This window comes from Harpia harpyja, chromosome 7 (genome assembly GCF_026419915.1).
Source record: "Harpia harpyja isolate bHarHar1 chromosome 7, bHarHar1 primary haplotype, whole genome shotgun sequence".
In the NCBI taxonomy this organism is placed as follows: Eukaryota; Metazoa; Chordata; class Aves; order Accipitriformes; family Accipitridae; genus Harpia; species Harpia harpyja.
Genome location: NC_068946.1, coordinates 55,814,464 through 55,831,039, shown reverse-complemented (window position 1 = coordinate 55,831,039; position 16,576 = coordinate 55,814,464). Strand labels below are relative to the sequence as shown.

The 16,576-nt window shown below is 49.9% G+C and overlaps 1 long non-coding RNA gene across 1 annotated transcript; it reads right to left on the bottom strand.

Annotated features, from left to right (window-relative positions):
* Positions 1-5,913: 5,913 nt before the first annotated feature.
* Positions 5,914-12,426, bottom strand: LOC128144459 (uncharacterized). The gene is made up of 2 exons (XR_008236088.1): positions 11,634-12,426; positions 5,914-10,222 (listed from the first exon to the last, which is right to left on the bottom strand). It is a non-coding gene; the product is annotated as an uncharacterized LOC128144459 (long non-coding RNA).
* Positions 12,427-16,576: the final 4,150 nt, after the last annotated feature.

The window sequence follows — 16,576 nt, the reverse complement described above, 5'->3', positions numbered from 1 at the left end:
ACATGAGTGTTATTTTCTGGTACGATGCACCCTGGCCGGGAGCTCGTTCATGATTTATTGGCAGGAAGGCAGGCAGACAAAACACAACTTCTGAATTCCCAGAAAGGCGAAGAATTGTAAATGCTAATGAAACTGAGATAATGGAGCAGAAAATAATGGTAGGGAATGTGTCAATATTTAATAAGGCTTATATCTCAGTGTAAAGCAGCACTTTCTGAACTCAGACGGAGACACGAGGCTAGACTGGAAGTGTATCTGCGTGCCTATCTGTCAGCTTTAAACTGGCTGTAAAAACCATAGCTGGGACAGAAACATCAGAATCACTTTTTAGGACAGGGACATTTTCTAACTTTTGTGGACTGTTATTATTAATTGCAAAAAGATCTTTCTCTCTCTTTTTTTTTTTTTTCCTCCCTGGAAGAGTTACCAGCGTGTGGAATGGAGGGGCTGTAGTTCAGTCGGCTCCTCAGCCCTCAGCTGGCTCGTCGCTCCAAACGACAGCCATGGGACAATGCCGGCCATTGTACCCGCGGCAGGAGAAAAGCTCGGTGTGTTTCCACGCAGGCTTCGCACAGAAATGCCGCACAAGTTTCCATTGTTTTTCCACCAAAGGCTCTTGACAAAGAAGTCCCGAGGATGGTTAGGCAAGAGGAATAAAATTAATTTAATTTTTTCAGCTGATAGAAGCTGTTTAGAGGCCTTAAATGGGTTTCAGAACTCATGAGAAAAATATGGATTTCAATTTACAGGACTGATTAATAACATTTGTCTCCCAGCACGGCAGGGGGAGGGGGAGGCTTTGCAAGAGCGGGAGTCGTGCAGTCACTGGAAACACCTTTTCCAGACCTTGCGTTTTAAAGCACGTTTTCTAATCTCACCAGCTCTCTCTTTATCGACATCTCACCGCGGTCGAAGGTCCCGGCAGCGCAGAGCTCCCCTCGCCGGTGCTCCGCAGACGCAAGGGCGTCTTTTTGCTTTTGTTTTAAATTTAGGGACTCTTCTGCATTTCCCGAGTGAAAGAGTTGCCTGCATCCATGTCCGCATCCCGGGCAGCTGGAGAAGCGCGGGGTGAGAGCTCTGCTGGGAATGCTTTCCATCGCTCACTGGACTGATGATCGTGTAAAGACGGGGTATGGGGTCTCCGCGTGTTGCTGTAGCCTGTGAGGTCCCACCTGGTCCCACGGTGTGTGTAGGGTATTTAGGAGGATAAGCGGTGTCACAGGCTTCACAGGTCTGATTTTCACCGAACTGGTGTGACTGTCTTCACCTCTGAGGGCCTCTTTGTAGTGGATACTGGTCTGAGATTAATCAATCTCAGCTGATGGCTTTTCAGGGGAGGAAAAAGCACTGTCGTGCGAGCTCAGGTCCCTGAATCTGGTGTTCCTCGGCTGCCCGGTGAGCTTGCTGGGAGCTGGACACTTGGACAAGTTGTTGCTTTGCTCCTGAGCCACGGCAGGCAGGGGCATGGCGGGCCGGGACGTGGACGGGTCCATTTCCCTCCCGGTCCCGCAGTGCAAGGTTTTGTTCCGATGCTAAATTAAATGGAAGGTCAACAATGCAGGTTTTCCCATACAACAAAATTTTCTCCTTTCCAACCAACCCTTAACATCCCCGCTTCTGTTACAAGCCAAGGGTAACAGAAGTTCACGCTGAATTATTTACTGCCTCAGTGAAACAGGGGACTGAAGGCAGATGCCTCACTTTGGCTGAACCCAGACAAGAGTGAAATGATGTTAGATGCAGGGAGCGTGAAGAAGACCTGCTGCATCTTTAATAGCTTTTTTAAGAAACCAGCTGTGAGGGCTTGGAGATACCAGCTGATACGACTTCCAAAGTCCCTGTCGCTTTCTGGCCTAGTGTACAGTTATGTCTGATGGTTACAGTTGTGTGTGAAAGCCGCATCCCAAACCCTCCTGCATCCGGAGGGATGCCTGTGATGTTGGTTGGCCGCCGGAGTTCACGGAAAGTCTCGAGGCATCCCCTACCTCGGAGCACTTCTCTGTGCGTGCATCCGCACCCAGCCAGCACCGAGACACCCGCTTCGAAAAGGATGGTGTTGGAGCAGTCCCGTACCGGCTCACACCTCGTTCGTTTCCGAATAAAGCAAGGAACAAAACGCTAAAGCGCTGCTTCGGAGCCCATTGCATGCTCTCTTCTGCTCACCAGCAGCAGTTTGCACAGCCAGAAGGATTGCACCTCATCCTTGACTGTCTGCGCTTTCGGCTGACGAGGCGGAGGAGCTCGGAGCGCCGCCTCCCTGGGGATAAAGCCACAGGACAGAGAACGCAGGTTTTCCGGGTTGTTGGTAACGTAATTAAAGCACGTTTCCCAGAAAACAGGACAGGGTGACAAACCGAGCCTCTCCTTTGCATGGCGCAAAACTCGGGCTAAACCGAGACGTGTGTATGTGCGTGCCTGTTGTACATTTTTTAAGGCGCGTGCCTGCATATGCATGCATGTTAGAACTACAACCTTTTTAATGTTTCAAAGGAAATGAAGCTGTTGCTAGAGAAAATATTTACAGACGGATAGCAGTCGCTACATCCTTTTGGCTGGTGTTTGAATGCTTGCATTGCAAATCATATCATTCAGCCACAAAACCAGGCCAAGCTAGTAATTATTGTTTGGGAAGTGAAACGGGAATTGAGTGTGACCAGTGGCCATGCAAAGTGCTAAGATGTGTGTCAGAGAAAATGCTTATTCAGAAGGATTTTAAACAGTGTCCTGAAATGGACTGCAACAACGTTATCTAAAAGCCATTTAACGGAGCACTTTTCCATACATGATTGCTACCCGATTCCTGCCGACTCAGCTCCTCTTTGTTTTGCTTCTCCTTGCTAGCTAGAACAGAGATGCTGCAGTGCACGATTGGGTGGGTGACCTCAGTCTCAATGCCAAATGGATGACTAAAATGAACACAGAAAATACAATCCATTGTCTTCCCCCTGAAATGCCAGCTTTGTTCCACGTGGAGCTGCTGGCTTATCGGTATAACCCCTTCGATGCTGCACCGAGATTTAAACTCTGCAGTCCCTGCCCTCTCATTAATTTAGATTTTAAAAAAAATAGTGGTGTCATATGAAGGCTTATTTTGCACCTGGCAAATGGCACGTCAAGTGGGATGACAGGGTGGTGCGATGCCACTCACTGAAAGCAACTCATCCTCTGTGTGCAGAGTATTCACAGTTTGGTGCAAATCCACCCAGAATCAGGTGTTTTCATCTCTGGTTGTGGCTTAAAATGTGGGTGTGGGCTGAAGAAATTTTTTTAACGTGTACACAATTACAATCTTCACAATTTTCACAATCACTGGCCCTGGTCCCTTCCAGAAAGCAGCCAGAGGAGAAGCGTATTGGGTATTTTATCCAGTGTCTCGGCAGCAGATCACATACTGCGGTGTGCTCAATTCCAGCAAAACATTCAGGGCTGTGAATCCCACGCAGTGCTCGGCACTCCGGATTTAGGCACTTAATCCCCGGAGAAGAGTTCAAGTCAAACCCTGCCCTCCTTGTTTTTTCTTGCCCAACCTGGGCTGCTGTTTGCTGAGCAAGCGGCTTTCCTGGATCCGTTATCGGACACTTTCGTCTCCCCGTGGGCTGCAGGGGACCCCGGCTCGGCTCCGTGTCGGGGAGGCCAGCGCGAGAGATGGAGGCAGAGGGATGGTGAAAGGCTCGGGGCAGAGAGATTGTAAAAGGTGGGGCATCCCCACCGGGGGAGACAACAAAGAAGGTGTGATAGAAGTCTGTTCGATCATGGGAGGTTGCTCACTAATTCTCAAAAATTATTAATTTTGGGATTATTCGAATTTTGGGATTCGAAACTGGCTTAATTCACGGAGGAGAAGGGTTATTCAGCGGAGCAGCGCAGGTGCAACCTCGGAGTGAGAGGGTCCCGTCCCTGGACTGCAGGATGCTCGAGGTGGCAAATCACCAGGGGAGGAGTCTCTCTCTTGTTTTATACATTGCCCAATATATCCTCTACTGGCCATTCCCAGAGACAGAAAGCCAGCTGGACCTTTGGTCCTGCCGTCTTTTAAATCTGAATCTCTTTCCCAGCTGAAATCCCCAGATCATAAGCGTGGACAGAGAACGCAGCCCGCGCCACGAGGTCAGGCAGCGCCGAGCTCTGTCACGGCGTGTGCCCTTCCCTGCCGTGGCTGCCGGGTTGGACCCTGACAGCCCTTTTGGAGGGGTTGGACCCAAAAGCGGCCAGGCTAGGGAAAGACCTCAAAATCACCATTTACCAGCAAACGAGCTCTGTTACTCTTACTTGTAAATCAATGCAACTCAGAATTAAAAGGCGTGTGCCTATATCAGCCAGCTGCAGAATTGGTAAAGCACTTTTTGAAATATTTTTGGAGGGTGGGAGAGAAAATGCTCCCTTCCTTCCCTGGCCAGCCCCCATCATATCGCTCCCGTGGGTCTCTGCAGCCAACGTAAGCAGCAGACCCGGACCCCTGCCCCACCGAAGCCGATGCAGGTTTGCTCTTGAGGGCAGAAAGGTAGGATTTGATAAAAAAATGCACCCGTGGGCTGGTTTTAGAAGGGGCAAGATGCAGCACAGGTCACTGCCTGGTCTGTGCTGGGATGTGCAGTTCATGCGGGGATGTCTTTGGCCAGAGCCCGGGGCCAGTCGCTCTACGTTTGCATGACAGGGAGGACCCTCATAGGTACGCGTCCTTCTCAGCGTCCACTTCATTGCCAGGCTACAAAAGGCACCTATAAAAGCTTTGGGTTTATGCTAAACAAAGCAGGTGACATTTAGTTCCTACGTGGGTTGCTGTGATTTCCCGGCTGGTTGGCAGCTCCTCCGGCTCCATCACTTGGAGAAGCACAAACGTACCCCCTGCAGTCACACATCGCTCGTAGGAACGGAGCTGTGGTCCCCACTTGAATTCACGTGAAATCCCTTTCTTGCTTATCTGCAAGCTTGAGAACGTTACCGTCAGTTTGCTGTTGAATTTTCCAAGTGCTTTAACACGTGTCTAGCAAGATTGCTACGGGGCCCCAGAGAGAGCACATTTACAACAGCCTTTTAAATGAGCGTGACGTGGGGGATGCGAGGGGGGGGCCGAGCACAGGGGTGACGGTCTGCACGTCCCTCTCGCGACGGCTCGTACAGCACTCCGTTACCAGATAAAAGTCTTTACGTTAGATAAGCCGTCGCTGTGTTAACAAGGACAAGCACTGGATTAAAAGCAAGGAAGATACAAGCCTTACGGGAGCGGCACAACAGGGCAGGGGAATCCCTCTCCCGGGGTGGGTTTCCAGTGCATCGCTGTCCGTCAGTCCGCTCCTGCCGTGTTCAGGACAGACGTCTCCGCGCCCACCCTGCCCGCTGACCCCTTGCCCCTGCAGCTCAGTCCCTCGCTTCTAGGGATTACCCACAAAGGGGCTAAAAGCAGCAGAGCTTTTTGTGCGCCCCGATCCCCGAGGGCCGGGCAGGGAGTTTGCTGCCGCTCGCCCACCCGGCTGCTCCCGGCCAGAGACATCCCTGCCCCCTGGACATGCCAACCCAGCCAGGTCCTTGTTTGGGAAAAACAAGTAAATAAACAACCAACCCACAGCAGAATCCGCCCCGGCCAACTCCTCGCATCCTCCCTCTGTGAAAAGTGGGTTCAGAAGAGTCAAAGGTTTTTCATGATGTGGGTGTGATTAATGAACTTAATCACAGGATACTTTGATCCATCTCTTGTTTTTAAAGGATAGTCAAAAACAAGAAGAACTGCTACCCTTTGTGCTTTTGTAATTTTGTTAATCGTGGAAACCAGTGATACTTTTGCATAGTCAGCACTTGCATGCATTATAAAACATATTTGCAAAACACAACAATACTTGCTTTTATATTCTGAAGCCAGCAAGCATATCCTAGTTGGCAGAAAGCTCAAAGGAAATTTATGAAGACCCAAAAATCTTGCAGGAATTTAATTAAACTTTAATCTTGGTAACACTCATACATATCTGCTTATACGGTGTCATCTGCAAGCAAAACGGCTTCACTATTTAGGTCTCTGGGTCTTCTTGATTCAGTTTGCTGGCCCCTCGTCATCAAGCCTGCTCGCATCTTCTCGCACAGCTCAGCTGGAGATGATCCTGCTTGAGCAAGTCCCTCTGTCCCCCGGATCCTTTACTCCCCTCTCACGTCCAAACGGAACGGGGAGAAACTGCCTTTTTGTGCGCAGCGGTTCACAGGGCCGTGCTCGCGGTCCCGCGCGAGGCGCTACCGAACGAGCAAAGTCCGGAGCTGGAAGACAGCGATTTTTAGCCGATTTGCGTTTTGCTGTTGGCGGAGCCAGGGCCGCGTGGGCTGGTCACGGAGGGGGCTGCAGAGGGGCCACGTCTGCCACCTCTTGCGTGGAGCACCCACCGGGGACGGGTGGCACGCGGTCTGCCGGTCCCCAACGTGGCCGAAATGCAGCTCCATCACCGGGCCATCACTCGTCTTTGGCCTCACCTCTGCCTCTTGACCGCAACGTTTAGAGAGTTTTAGCATCTCTGGAGACAATTACAGTTGCAGCTACCCCTGCCCCGCTGCCCGCAGTCCCCCAGCTCCGAGCACAGCCAAGCCCAGAGTTTTTACTTCCCTGGGGGGAGCCGGCCCCGCTGCGTGAGCCTGTGTGCCGAGACCAGGCAAGACGTTCGGGTGAACCCCAGCTGAGGTTAGCAGGGACCCAGCAATGCCCGTCGAAAGCAGACAGAACGTTTATGGAAAGGGAGGAAATGTAGGCTGAATTTAAAAATTAAACTTTTTTAATTAGTAAATTCTTTACTGAAGAACAATTTCCATTGGCGAGTACGTGATTCCTCATTGCTTGAGGGATTTAAAACCAGACTACTCTCTGCTCCAAAAAAGTGCTATAAGCAACAGTTCTTTGCTTATAATGAACTGGAAATACTGGCAAGTCTCCATCTCCTTCAAATATTTTCCCTTGTATCTTCAGAGGTTAAAATAAATTATTCTGAGATGTAACAGATGTAGAATGCAGTCGGTGACATTCCTTCAGCTTTTTCAACTGAGTTTTCTTTCCTCTAAAATACGTAAGAAGCAGCAACGGTTAACGTCTGTTCCCTCTGACCGGGATGACCTTCAGAGCAGGCGTCCCCCGTGATGGAGCAGTTCTTTCCGAAGCACGGCGGTGGTGCCGGCAGCGGACCACGGCACCGCCGTCCTCGGGGGCTTTGGGAGACGGCACTGCTGGGACCTGCCTGGTCGCCAGAGCCAGAGCCCTGTCCCATCAAGCCCCACACTGAAACGAGGTAAACTTCGTTGCCTGAACTGTCAATCACACAAATCACTCCTGCACATTAGCACTAGTATTAATGAAGCTACTAGAAAACCCCGCTGCAATAGTGGACTCCTTCCAGCAACCTCCTGTGACACACTAACATCAATAATTGCAACGATAAGGATAAGAGTAATAACACTAACAACCCCGAGAAAGCCCCGGTTGTTCACACTCCCGTGCCAAGGCGTTGCAGTAAGCTTTGCAGAGCCCTTGTTTCTGAGTTGGAAGCAGGAGCGATGGAGCCATTCAAGCTGTTACGGCATTTTCTCACGAGCTCAGCTGCCCCGTACTGATGTGACTTGCCGACGTGGTTTGGTGAGTGGACGGGGACGGATCCTGCCCAGCGTGTCAGCCTGGAGTAGTTCAGCTGAAGCCCACAGTGGGACTTTGAAGTAGTGGGGCCGCAACCGAAAGAGGACCTGTAGTGCTTTAACCGCAGAGCTATTTTACGCGCGACCTTTCGGACAAGACGACGTTCATTTTGGGGTAGTTCCTAAACGCACGCTAAGATCCCGTACAGCCCAGCAGTCACCGCAGCGCCTGCTCTCCTCCCCAGCCGAGCCGGCCAAACCCACTCCATGTCCTGCAGAAAACGTCATGCAAGTTTATTTCTGGAGTAGCAATGAAATAACATCTTTTTAAACACTAAGAAAACTCGTGTGACACAGTATTTCAACTCATACACTCATTTACTCATTATACTCATTTTCCAAGATTCTGGCAAGGGAGAATGGTTTGGGTTTCAACGTGAGTAAGAGACAGGCAGATGCAAGAGAAGGTACTCAAATGACCCATCCGGTATTTGATGGGGAAATGCAGCGAGTTAGAAGTGGTTAAACAGGAATTATTCGACAATCCCAACATGTCTAGATCAGGCATTTACACATCCACATGCTTCTCTCGTAATGACAGTATGGGGAAACCTTCTTCCCCTCTCCGTGGCCCGGCTTCATCGCAGTCGCAGGACTGCAGCAGGCAAAACCCTTACCTGGCCGGACCTGGCAAAGCGGGGGTTATGCCGGCAGAAACGAGGCTTTTTCTGTTAATTAAATAACCCTTAATAAATCACTACCTCGTGGAAACTGAGCTGGCTATGCCACTGGGCTATTTCACACACATTTATCCTACGTATATAAAATATAATTAGACATAAAGGTAAAACACAAGAGGGACTGCATGAATGCATTTTCTTGGAGTTTCTCACTGGCTGGAGATTGGAACAGGGAAAACGTAGGATAGCTCAGTAAACAGAAAATTAAATCTATCATAAGAAAAGATTTGTGATTTATAGAATTATAACAGAATCACCTTAGGGTTTAATGTTACAAAACATAGTAAAATGTTTTTAAAAATCAATTCATTAGTCCCAGTGTCTGGAGGAGGCCTCAGACCAGGAGGACGTGCTTCGGTTACAGCCGGGACGGGTGACACTCACCCCTGGTTTGTGCTTTATTGGATTTCCAGCAGCATTTCCTAGACATAGGAGTAGGCTGCAGCACATCAAATGTTTTGGGGAAGGGAAATGTTACGATTCTTGCCTTCTCCTATTTCTGTATTAAAAATAAAAACTAATCAGCTAGTTCTGAGGTCAGCAGCCCTGGTTCCGAAACAGGGGAGTGAGCGAACAGCCTGCTTGGATGCAGTCATCCCACGAGAGTCTCCGCTCCAGAAAGGTGAGCAAACCAGCAACATCGCAGCTCTGCTGCGTTTTTAAGTCAGCGCTGTGGTTGCCCGTGAGTAAGTTCAAAGCTGTAACCTTTTTTGATGACATAAACAAAACGGGCAGCAGCAGCCTTTCTATTATTTAAACAAGTCCTCAAGTCCCTTGGGCCTCTTCCTTTTTCTTTTTTTTTCTTTTTTAACAAATGCCAGAACCCTTTTCTGGAGAAAAATGAAAATCGCTGGTGGCCAAACCACCAGATTTGTGCTTTTGGTCCGTGTCCTAATGGGGTGTTAGCGTTGGCTGCTGCTTCGGAAGTGGCAGATGGCCGTCCATGCTGTTTATTTTGCATTTTCCCCCATTTGGCCACAGCATCCGCATGTGCGGAGTGTCCCTTACCATGGGTGGCCAGTCTTGGCTTGCCAACTCATCGCTCCGTGCCGAGCGCCCAATACCAACTGCAGTGCAAGTATTGAACAGGAAATATTGGAGTGGCTCTTACCAGGATTCATTAATTAGATTAAGCTGTAATTATGTTGCCTTCTGTTAGAATATTAAATAGCGCAACCTCCATCGCACGGAGAACAGCCTGTTTCTGGAAAGGAGCTCTGCTGCCAGTCGTCCACCCGAGCGCCCGAGGACACCGTGGCTTGCACGGAGGCTCCCCGTCCTCTGCCTCCGGTGAGGAGCATCCGTGGGCACGTTGGAGTCCCGCTGATTGCGCGAGGTTTGCTGGAAGGAGCCTCCGAAACGCTCTGCGGGAAAACGCTCTACCTGAAGATTTGCTCTGCTCGGGGCTGGGGGGAGCTTCTGCCGTTGCAGGTAGAAAAACTCAGAAAGCATCGCCCCAGGGAGGGGACACACATCCTTGAAGGAATTGGGGGGGTTGAGGTCGAGCGCTCCCCGGGACAGGGAAGCCCAGGGTGGCCGGGTGAGCAGCTCGTGGCCACCGAGCCACGTACCGGTCCAGGCCACGCACCCGCTGCTGCCTCCGGTTAATTATTGATCAGCTCGTTCTGTTTGCAAAATGGCCCATGAATAACTCATAAACTTCCCCGACACGTTCATCGTTTGCTAAGTACAGTGTGCGTGGCTGGCAGGGGCTGGCTCTGCCCCGGGCGGCTCGCAGGCTGCCTGCCCACCGATTTCGGCTTTCCGACCGCAAAACGGTAAGCGGGAGGAGGAGTGAAGACACGAGGTCCCAGCTCAGCTTGCACAATTGTTTGTATTAGCTGTTTCGGTGAATGGCCCCACAACAAACGCGTTTGCCGTAGTTTCTGTGGAATAGAGGAACAAAGTCAAACTGAGCTGAATTGATTCCCATACTCCAGTTAATATTTACAGGAAGCTTTGTTCTAACGCCATGTGAATACAGCACAAACAGAGAAACAAAAGAAGGAGGAGGCCAGCTAAAAACAAATGAGTTTTCCATTTTTTAAACTTCGAAAATAAATTTAGAAAGGCTTTTCTCAATTTGTGATAAAACGCTAGCTGGGTTTACAGCAATGGAGGGAATTCTGCATTTTGAGCTCCCAGGACGGGTGATGGAAACTGTTCCCAGCCCACTTGTGCGATCTTGCCCTCCTCGGTGTCTCCTTGAATTTAAAATTACCTGTTTATGAGGTTAGAAACAGTTTGGCAGCTTACTATTTTGCACTCGTAAATCCTTTTTCATCTGAAGATCTCAGAGTAGTTTATAAACATGAATGAAGCCACAAAGCACCCATGCAGGGCCCACCCTATCGTACTTGTCCAACAAGTGTGTAATCAGGAACAGAGCTTGCCCAGGTTTGCACAGGAGAGGACGTTTCCTTACAATTTGGAGAATTTCCTTTAAGTCATACTGTGGCAGATTTGAAGTACATACGAAAAAAACCAAGACGGGAAAACCGAAGGAAACATTTTCTGACAAACACTGTTAAAAAGGGAAATTCGGGCAATCTTCTCCGACGCAGCATTAATTGCAAACCGTACCAACACAGCGTCGGTGATCCTGAGGCAGGACCACCCTGGCATCGCATTTGAGTAGGAGGGCAAACCTTTGCTCTCACACGTAGAAATACAACAGGATCCTGCTGCGAGCGGGACACGTGCCTCCTCGGAGCAAAGGACGTTTCTGCTCCCGATCGCTCCCAAAAGTACCGTTAACCCCTTTGGAGGCTAACCCCGGAGGAAGCAGAATTCTCTAGAAACCACCCCAAAAGGCAAGCTGCTCACAGCCGGAGGGGGTCAGGGAGGAGGCAGCGGGACCAGGGGGTCCTCTGGCATCTCCCCGTGAGAGCGGCTGCTAGCCTGGTCCTAGCCAACAGCCCCGGGTGGGAAAGGGCCGGCATTTGCCCCTCCTCTGTCACGCTTTCGCTGTCAGCCCCAGGAGCATCTCTTGTCTTTGAGTCTTCCTCTCCAGAGGTGCCTCTCGATCCGTCCTCGAGCCCCGCACCCCAGCTGCAGAGCTTCGGGTGCCTCCGCTTTTAAATATACCATAGGTGCTGGGATTGGGGCGAGGACTGTGCAATTCTTTATTTAAGTATCTCCTACTTCAAATGCCTTGTCGTTAGAAAAAAAAATGGTATTTGGTAACATTTAGGAGAGGAAAAGAGTGGATGGGGCAAGACTTTAAAGTCGTTTCGGGTAAAACGCTGAATTGCCAACAATATCACACACCGCTCTGCCAGGGAGGAAAGCCCTTACCCAGCGAAGAAGTGGGAACCGTCGCTGACGGTGTTCCTGCCGCCCTCACCGTAAGTCCCGGCTGGATGGACACAACTCTTTCCCCCTCCCGCAGCCTTCTTCTAGCAGAATGTGCTCAGGTCACGCTCAGGATCCTGCTGATGAGAGTTACTCTGGATTTGTAAATCACATCTGAAGGGCATAATCCAGTGCTCCGTTTATTGATTTCTTTTCCTTCCCACTCCATCCACTTTTTGGACACATTTAATTTTAACCTGTGTTGCTCGTTACCTGCAGGGGTTAATTTTGTCAAGCTTGCTAATGTGTCTCATGACCTCCCGAGTCTCGTTTTGACATGGCTCTGTTTTGATTTGTTCTGTTTTTCTGTTGAAGAACTGGAACAAGACTGGCAGCGCAAACCGGACACGTTTTGTAATTTGAAATCAGCTGATTGCTGAGCATACATTAAATGTACACGATGGTGTAGGTGTCTCTGACACAATGACTGACTGTCTGGGGCGTAGGTGCGTGCTCTCTCCTCTCCCCTACTTGAACATACATACAGGTGGTTGCAAGTTTTCAGAACTAATTAAAAACATACATTTGCATATTCTAGACTGTCTTGTTAATTATATGCTTCAAGGCGCAGTATGTCTGGATACTCAGTCTCGCGTTAGGACGAGTATGCCAAAATAACGTGCAAGTCTTGTTTCCCAGCACTGAGTTCCGACTATTGGCAGCCACAGCTCTGAAAAACACGAGCCGCTCTCCTAAGGCACTCTTAAAAATTCTGTGTTTTGGGATATGTCAGTCGTGAAAGCGTATAAAGCTAGAGTTGCCCCAGTACACTGAATGCAGTCCCACTGACGGAGACGCAGACAGATCCAAATCTGGTCCCCTGTCCTGCAGAAAGAATCGCTTACACGCTGTCTGGGCACATGCTGTTACTGGATAACGAGATGCAAAGCAGCGTACCGGCATTTTTCATTCACAGCATAAATGCTCGCAGTGAAAGGACATTGAACTTTGGAGCTCATGAGAGGAAGCATCTGATCCAAAATTTGGCTTGCACTGTGAAACAATTGGGATTGCCTGACAGCCGCATTCCTCCCCGGCGTACGTTTATTCAGACAAGGGGACGCGGCCGGGAGGCCATATGGTGCCAAAGTGAGGCAAATTTGTTGACAAAACCAGTGACTCTGGTTTAGTACCTACTGCCATATGGGATGGGCGCAGAAACTCCCCGCGTGACCCGTCGCTGAACAAAACCACTTCTTTGAGGCAAATTTACTGGGTTACTGGAGCACTTATCCTACTCTCCCAAACACTCATTTCCTCTGAACTGCTGGCTGGAGGGCACGGGTGGGTAGGAAAGACGGTCCCAGAATGAGCCTAGTCCACCTGCCTCCGATGTGCTGCCATGAAGGAACAACCGACGGGCAGGAGCCGCTCCACCACGGCGAGCTCCAACGCGGAGGAGGAGGAGGTGACGCCCCAGCTCCGCGTGTTCTTGTCCGAGCTCCCACCTCCCACGGACCCTGCAGGCGCTGGGCATCCCCGTACCGCTGCAGAGTGCTGTAAGCATCCCCAGAAGCCTACACCGCTGGAAGAGCATCTCCCAAAGACTCGTGGACCAAGGCCTCAGACAGTGCTAGACACGTCTTTGTAGAGTTCCCTACTGGAAACGGGGAGTTAATAGCCGCAGAACTCCCATATAAAAAGCTACGCTGGGGCCATGCGGCGTATGGGGAGATGGGTGGGTGCTGTGCATGAAAGAAGTGGGGAAAAGTGGGATGCGTCAGTTTTGGCTGCCTAATCTCTCTCCCTCTTTATCCTCCACGGCAGCTAATGTAAGAAAAAGGACTCCCACCGTGTAACACCAGGTACAAGAAAATAAAAACTATGATTAGGAAAATAAATGTATTCCACTTAACATCAACTTGTTTCCAAGAGTGCTGCAATAGCCATGCATGAAAAGTGTCCGAGATGCTTTTATGAGGAAACTCGAGTGCCTGAGCTGAGTAACAAAAGCCAAAGAAAACTTAACAATAATGAATCAAAGTTTTTAAACAGCAAGGGTATGTTCCATTTAGGTGGCATCAGACTGTGTGTACAGTAAAATTTGTTATTAAAAACTCTCAAGCTTTTCCATACTTGTTTAATACAGTATTGTTTCTCATGCAAGGGCATGACGGATACAAAGTCTCTTCAGCTGCTGAGCAGAGAGCTGTAAAAGCACAGAATTTTAACAGTTTAAAGAGCGTGCTTCTCGCCGACTTCCTTCATCATGAGCATCAGCTAGCAGTAAAATCAGAGGAACTGAGGGGGAGAGAGTCCTCGCGTACATCTTGAAATGCTTTATACAGAATTATTTTCAGCATTTCTCTGTTTAACCAGTTTCTCTGCCTGCATGACTCCTACACAGAGCACCAGAGGAGACCATTATAAAAAGAGGAAAAAAATATTTCAGTAAATCACAAAGTAAACTAGAGGGCAGCTGGAGAAATACAGAGAATCCAGTCAGATACAAAACAAAGCTAGAAGCCTTAGCAAGCTGCTTCTGTGCGCTAGGAAAAAGCTTCCCGAGAGTTACCCAAGTTTTCTAAAAGCAAACATTTTTGACAATATAAACTGTCTTTTAAAACATCTGTTACAAAAGCTAAGGCTTGACAACACATTGTTACAAAAGGGGGGAAGCTCAGAGTCGGCCCCTCTGATGTGTCTGACAGGGCGGTGAGGAGGGGGAAGCATCGACATCCCGCAAAGTCCCACTGATCCATCAGCGATTGGGACACCGGAGCCTGCAGGTGGCCCTAATGACGGTAAAATATCTGAGACATGGGGGTCAGCACTGCTCAGTCCTCAGGGATAAATAGATTGCCACATCTAGAGTCTGGAACAGCAGGTTTAGAAGTAACTTTTTTTTAATAGCTGTTTTTCTGTCCTCCCCTCTAGTGCTTCCTAGACTGTATGTTCTACACGACTGAACCTGGGGGGGCTTAGACCCAGCACAGGCGGTCCTGTCCAGTCCTTCATCTCTAGGAGGTATGGCAGATCTCGGATGCACCGTCCCACCACAACCAGATAAAAAATGAAGCAAACGTACATGAAGATGTGTGACACTTGATTCAATACTAAGGTGACAAAAACAACGTTACAGGATCCGAAGAACTGGAGAAGCTACCCGTTTATTTGCATGTGCAGCTGCTGTGATTATTGCATCACATGTGATACCGCGGAGTTAATAAAAGAGAAAACTCATTGTCTTGAATTATACAGAACTCATTACAATTTTCTATTTCAGCCAGACAACATTAGTGTTTATTGCATTTCTGTACAAATTGATTCATCCTTCCTTTTTTAAAGCAATTAAACAAATCAGTGCCGTTTTTATTCGTTCTGATTCATTAAGTGAAATTATAAGTTTCAATGTAATTAGTAAATTTAAGACTGAGGGAAAGGTGCTCCATTTTGCCTTAAAAATCTGACAGAAAGAGTTCATTTCCAGTAGTCAGTTCAGGATGGGCAACGATGGCCGTGAACGTGAGGCAACGGTGCCACCTGCAGACTGCCTCAAACCCTGGAAAACGGGAACAAAATGGAAACTCCATCCGAGCGGCGAGGCTGGCTATGCAGCGGGGCAAGCGATCTGCTAACGCAGTTTCATCACCAAAAAAACCACAGTACACTTGATAATACCCTGCCATCGTAGACCCCAGGTGATTTAAAATAAATGCTTCTGGTGTACAAAACGTTCGAGAAACATGAACTCTGCTGTCATTTGTGAAGAAACATCAGTGTGTCCTTCAAATAAAATTTAATTTCTAATAGATAATCTAAAATTCCTTACAAAAGATGCTGAAAAGTACTTTTCACACATGTAAGTGAAACTTATGTTATCTTTAAGTTCTATACTTGCATATCACAGCTGAGGAAAGAAATGTGGCCCCATAAATTTGAGATGAGTGGGCAGGAAAGTACCACTGAATCATACAGAAAGCTTTCAGGAATCTTGCTCTCAGTACTTTCAAAGTCCTGCCCTTCTAATAGAAACACAGCCACCGTAACGCTGCTGCGCCTCACTTTTCCACCAGTTCTCTTGTTGAAGTAGTCAAGAATAGGCTCTGACTAATGCGCTGACACTGCCGCGATGATGACTAGGGCTCACGACTACTCCGAGAGACGCGGCTCTAAAACGTATGACTGTGCATATTCCAAAAAGCCGTGCAGAACTACTGACTCACCCTGACTGGCATGAGTTCATCTGAAGTCACATTACTCCTCAGAAAAAAGGAGGTACACCCAGCAGCAGTTAGCAGCTCCCAGGTTCCTGCCAGCAGCCCTTGATGGCTGCCCACAGCGGGTACAGGGCCAGCAGGCCCCTCAAGAGCCCCCAGAAAATGGCTTTTTGGGGAACATCCCCCTCCCGGCTGCACAACCCTGCCCGTGTGGCGGTGGGGACAGCCGGCTGAAGGCCGCCCGCCCTCCCTCACGATGGGCCGTACCCCCCTCAGCCATACTCCCCACAAACCCTCCGCCCCCCCCCCCCCGTCAGCCATCATCTCCTCAGCCGTACCCGGCCACGCTCCCACCGCCCCCGCTGCTCTCCGCGCCCTCCACCCCTCCTCGCACCCGCCGAGGCGGCAGAGCCCGCGCCCTCAGGCAGCTTTTAATACCGGGGAGGGGGGGGGGGGGAACGGGACACGGAGCGATGCGGCCCCACCGGGGAAAACCGGGAGCGACGAGGGAGAAACGATCCCCTCAGCCGCCACCGCCTCAAGATGGCGTCCCGTGACGTCACGGCCACCCGGCCCCGCCCCGCCCGGGAGAGGCGGGGAAGGGGGCGGGGCCTCCGCGCACGGCCGCCCGGCAGCCCCGGCCCCCCCTCCCCTCCCGAGGCCCCCATCCCGCCGGGGTTGCCCCAGCGAGCGCCTGACGCCGCCGCCCGCCCCGCTCCTCCCCGT